The sequence below is a fragment of the Capsicum annuum genome, chromosome 8, assembly GCF_002878395.1.
Source record: "Capsicum annuum cultivar UCD-10X-F1 chromosome 8, UCD10Xv1.1, whole genome shotgun sequence".
NCBI lineage: Eukaryota > Viridiplantae > Streptophyta > Magnoliopsida > Solanales > Solanaceae > Capsicum > Capsicum annuum.
Window position 1 is genome coordinate 167,000,227 of NC_061118.1, and position 6,012 is coordinate 167,006,238.

The 6,012-nt window shown below is 30.9% G+C and overlaps 1 long non-coding RNA gene across 1 annotated transcript; it reads right to left on the minus strand.

Annotated features, from left to right (window-relative positions):
- Positions 1-346: 346 nt before the first annotated feature.
- Positions 347-4,335, minus strand: LOC124886482. The gene is made up of 2 exons (XR_007043761.1): positions 4,211-4,335; positions 347-565 (listed from the first exon to the last, which is right to left on the minus strand). It is a non-coding gene; the product is annotated as an uncharacterized LOC124886482 (long non-coding RNA).
- Between the last annotated feature and the right edge of the window lie 1,677 nt (positions 4,336-6,012).

Genomic DNA, 6,012 nt, shown 5'->3' on the forward strand with positions numbered 1-6,012 from the left:
GGCATTTTTGAGCTATTTCAGATAGTTCAGGAATATTTTTGAACCTTTTTCGTAAAATTAACCTCGAGATAATTTATCACTCTTATCTCTCATATCAAACAAGTCCTTAAAGTACCAATAGCGCAAATAAAAATGCCCTAATATTTTATAAGAAATTACAAGGCTTACAAATTCACAAGATAAAAAGTTGCTTAGGCATAGGTTATGCCCGATAGGGCAAAAATTTAGTTATTTTAGGACATTATATGTTAAGACTAGAAGTGCAAGGCCCGTGTCAGTACGGGCCCAATAATAAAACATGTGGATTGCAATTTTTAAGTTTTAGAATTTATCTTGGAGTAGAAAGTTTGAATAGTAAAATATTTTAATTAGGACGATTGAGTTCAAGGGAACAAGATTGTAGCACACACATTTTATATATATACACACACATATATATACATATATATGTGTGAACATTAAGGAGCCATGTTTTGGAAAACGATACTGTACATATAATTTACATAGATACAAAAAAAGAGTTGATGCATCCTCAGGTTGGGCTTTGCAAATGTATGACTTAGACCTGTTGCATGAAAGAATACAAACTAATTATTGGAAGTTTATGATGAACATGACAAGAAATTTCATGACAAGAAATTTAGGAAAAATAAAAACAAATATTGGCCATCGGTTGATCAATTCGACAGAAAGCAGCTATTGCATAGGTTGCTACAACATTTTTACATATGTGAGAAAAAAGGATTCAAAGAACTGAAGAATTGACCCATACATGATAGTGAAGTTAGCAAATCAGAAATTGTCACATACTCTTAATTTACAGATACCTAGAACGGACCTTCACAAGGTTTTTAATGTGTACACAGACCTTACCTTTTCCTTAAAAAGAATGAGAGGTTGTTTCCGTTAGAATGGCTCCAAACATATGGAAAAAATGAGAACAACCATAAGCAGTAAGAACAACATGAAAATATAGTAATGGAGGCTACTTTACAAAGTTACTTTGTCATAGAAATTTAAAAATGCTTTTGATTCTAAATATAGGAGAAATATATAACCAAATTCCGCAGCAGAAATCCAATTTTCAGAAAACAAAGTTCCCAACACCAAAAACATGAAACTACTGTTAGAGAAAATATTTTTTAAGGTGGTGAATATTTTTTTAAGCCAAACATTTATTTTATGCTATATCATAGTTTTTTTTATAACTTAGTACCTAAACAACAAAGCACAACTCACAATTTTCAAATCGATGGAATTTTTCACAGCACAAACTCTAATTCCACCAACGCTGGACACAACCCACAATTTCTGAATAGATTGGTACCTTTGAAAATCAAGGTAACGTACCCCTATTATCTACTAACCTTCTATCTCTAATATACAATCTTCACACCTTCTTATTTATTTTTGAAGTTTATAAATAATGATTATACATATTCTAGCATTCCCTTTTTTTCGTGTAAGGAACAGGCATGTATTTTGACATTTGTAGCTACTCTAGGTAAATTTCCGTACTAATCTACTGCTCTATGTTTCACATAAAAATTCCTTAAAGTTATTTTACTGAAAAACACAAATAATTTCTAGACCAAGTAAACAGAGATTATGGACCATAACCTAAACAAAAAAAGACATGCTGGGATCATTTCATCCAATATGATCAAGTAAGCATGACAAAATGAAAGAAAATATTTATATATAGACAATACATATTAGTTGAGAATTTATTTTAGATGTTAGCAGATTTTGAAAATAATCGACTCAAATAGACGTTCATCATAACCTTTCACTTTAATGGAATACAATGATCAGCACATGGCAAGTTGTTCACATCATTAGACTTGTCAAGGGAAAGAGAGCATAAACACAACTTCATTTAAAGTGTCATAAAGGGATGTAGCTAGCTCGATTGTATCACATATTTAACATGGCAACATTCTTCGCATAGGATTATCCCCCCGAGTAAGTTTGGGACTTTAGGAGAAGGAAATTTAGAGATACACACCAACTTTAGCTCAAAAGAATCTTATTACCAGATGTAAACCAATAGAACTGAGTAGCAAAAAGCCATATTAAATATGCACGTTAAGAAGGAAGGCACGAGTAAGTTTTGAAGCGGAGAATGATGATAGTCACGCGGCTCCTGAAGGTGTGTGTTAGAGGTTTATATATTCGATATGAATAAAATGTGATAGTTCTGTTTAAAAAAATAAGAAAATGAGCAGGAGTCGGACTGAAGCTGAGAATGAAAGCAATTTACGTAATATTATAATTATGTGAAATTTGAATGTTTAGGGAGTTAGAAGGTATTGACAGGATTCTGAGCCACCTTGCGCTAACTTCAGACAATGCACCAACACAAGTACTGATAACACCAATGTATAGTGTTTTTCCCCTCCACTTGAATTTGAATCTTCCAAAAGAACAGAGTCATTCAATTTTGGGGATAATTAAAAATAGATTCCTAGGGGTCATTTGGTTGGGAAAGAGTTATTCCATGATAATTAGTTTTGAGATTAGTTATCTCGAAATTAGTATATGGGATAACTTATTCCATCACTATAGTGTAAATGGTGGGATAATTATTTTCGGTACCAATCCGTATGGAAGTTCTTACTTTGAAAACTGTCTTTGTTTTGCTAGGTGCAATTTCTACAGTTCACGTTCAACTTTATGGCAGAGCATATCATGAGTTTACAACCTGAAAATTCAGAGCCAGAGCAGCTAAAGAAAGAATACATCACATTTATGAAAGGAGTGGTTTCTGCTCCATTGAATTTTCCAGGAACAACTTATAGAAAGGCCTTACAGGTACTATTATGTAAAAGCAGGAAGTGTTTATAATTTTTCTTGGAAGGTATTGGTAAGGATTTGAAATGGAATAGTATAGATTCATACAGAAAAAAAGGTTCTTTATTGACTCAAAACACTGTACCTATCAATTCATGACTTGAATTTAAGTTTAATTTCTCTATTTTGTTATAGTCTCGATCGATAATTCTTGGATTCATTGAGAGAAAAATGGAAGAGAGGCTTAAGGAAATGAAAGGAAACGAAAACGACCTACTTGGGTGGGTTCTGAAGAATTCAAATCTTTTAAAAGAGCAAATTCTTGATTTGCTACTAAGTTTGCTCTTTGCTGGACATGAAACATCATCAGTAGCCATAGCTTGATAGTCAAAATGTAGGGATTCACAATTCTTAATAGATTGTTTTTTTTACAGCACAAACGCAAATTTCACTATTTTGGAGAAATCCCAGTTCTGTAAAATAACACCAATCCTAATTTAACCAATCATAATTTAACCAATCACTATTCCGTCATCAGGTTCTATGTAGAAATGGTCCTTGGTTAGTTGGTTTCTAGTCAAGTGATGCCCAAATGCTCATTTTTAGTTGGTTCTCTGGATTGTTGATTGAATTTTAAAGTCTATTTAGTTAAAGTCAATTCCATGAACCACCCTCCCCTCCCTGCGCTAAAAAGGGAAAAATATTTTTTAAAATTTTTTTAAAAACTTTTTTCTTATAAGAAATAACAAACAAGAATTAAATAATAAATTCATTTACATTGACAAAACAATCATGAAAATGAAGGTGAGCAAGACTGCAAAGTTTGTTGAATTACGTTTTGAACATTACTTAAATATTTGAACACGTACTTAAGTAAAAATTAGCACTTAACTGGATGTTTGATTCACACAAACTAAAAGATCATATAAAAAATTGTTAACTACTAAAGTTTAATTTGAACTAATTTGAGATTTACTCTTTCTTTAAACTATTACAGAACCGCCATAAAAAAGTTATTGAATATTCTCAGACATACTGTCAAATACCTTTGTTGCACAAAGTTTTCACCTTTCGTAATCATTTATTTTTTTTAAAAGAAATGAACACTCAAAATTTTTCCCAATCACTTTTTGTTTACACTCCACACTCATATTCAGCTCAACTACATTTCACTGATACATATAGTACCAACAAATCCAAGAAAAAAATTAAACCACATAATTAATTTTAGTTTCAACCAAAAAGAAACTTTTTTCTTCTTATCTTTTACAAGATTTATACATAAATCACAACATGAAAGCTGCAAAACCATTTGAATGAATTGAAATCAAAGAGTAGATCAAGAAAAATTCATAACAAATTAACTTCACAACAGATTCACTTTATTAGATCCAGAAATATATTTGTTCAAACATACCTGACATAGTCGGAATTGAGATTTTTCCATTACCCAAGAGATATGGAGAGAATATCACAAGAGTTGAGTTTTTTTTTTTTAACAGAGCATATAAACGATAATATTGAAGACTGGAATGGTAGACGTATACCACCTTTCAAGACATGTGTGGGGTAGAAAATTTGTTTATATAAAAAGAGTGACAAGTGTGTGGTAGTAAATTTATGATTGGGTAGTAGATAATAAATATCAAGTGGTTATTGACTTATCAAATTACCCTTAGTAGATATAATAATAATTTTTGTCGAAACCAACATTTCTATTGTATAGAAAAGTTCATACCATTTATACATTACAAGGCATAACGTGTCTTGTGATATAGTTCGGTATGCTGAATAAAATAAGTAGAAATATCTCGTGAAATTATTTTATTTCACCCTTCGTATGAAATAGTAATTCCATCATTTATACTTAAATAGCATGATAAAATAGTCAATAGATTAATTAAACCTTATATCAAATGTGGGATAAAATTAATCACAAACTTTATTCAAGAATTATTTTCAATATCCAGCTGTGCTGAACTCAGCAGTGTAACTAGTATTAATTATTAAATTATGTTATAACCGCATTATAACTTGTCACATAGACCAAACAACGGCTAAATGTAAAAGGCACAAAGGTTAATTACACCATCGACAATTGCAAACTGGAATAGCACTATCTTGACACTCGAGATACATTTTTTAACTTTAAGGGTGTGTTTGGTATGAAAGGAAAATATTTTTCAAAAAATGTTTGTCAATTTTCTCATATTTGATTGGTTGGCTTAAAGATTTTTAAAAATATTTTTCAAATCAATTTATTTTTCTCAATTCCAAGGAAAATGACTTCCCTTCAAAAAATAAGGAAAACATTTTTCAAAACTTTCTTTCAACCTCACTGTTAAGTTTAAATATTCATACAACTCTCAAAATCATCCATCCCTACTCCGATCCTCAATCCACAATCCCCACCCCACTCCCTACCAACCCTGTTAAAAAAATATTTTAAATTTTTTTCTTACCTCACCCCCTATCGAAAACCCAAAACCCTACTCCCTTCCAAGAAAAAATTAAATTTAAAAAAAAGATCCAAACTTTTTCTTAACTCCCCTACCCGACCCCCTACCAACCTCCTCCCTCCAACCCCACCCTAAAAAAAAAAATTAAAATTATTTTTTTGAAAAATTTCAATTTTTTCCTTATCCCACCCTCACTTTCTGACCCCGGCCCCCACTCCCTAATACTCCCATTCAAAAAAAATATTTCAAACTTTTTTCTTACTCCACTCTTTCTCCCCTACCCCACCCCATACTAGCCCCCCAACCCCCTAAAAAATTAATTTATTTTTTAAAAAATTAAAATTATTTTCTTACCTCACCCTTATTACTTATTTTGACAACCTCAATCCCCACCTACCAACCCCCTCTCCAAAAAAATTAAATTTTTAATTTATTTTTTTAAATAAATTCAAAGTTTTTTCTTATCCCGCCCTTTTTATCTTATTCGTACTCATTATTTTTGTTAAATATATACAAATAATTTTAGAAAACATATACTTATCCAATTTGCATAACGATCACACAAATATAAGTAAGAAATAACTTATTTTTCTAGAAAGTATTTTTCCTCCTTCATATCGAACGCACCCTAAAAAAAGTATTTTTTGAGATAAAAAATTATTTTTCTAAAATGTATTTTTACGCCTTAGCTAAACACTAGAATGTATGTTTTGAAAAATATTTTTTCATTTACCAATCAAACACTATAAAATATTTTCCA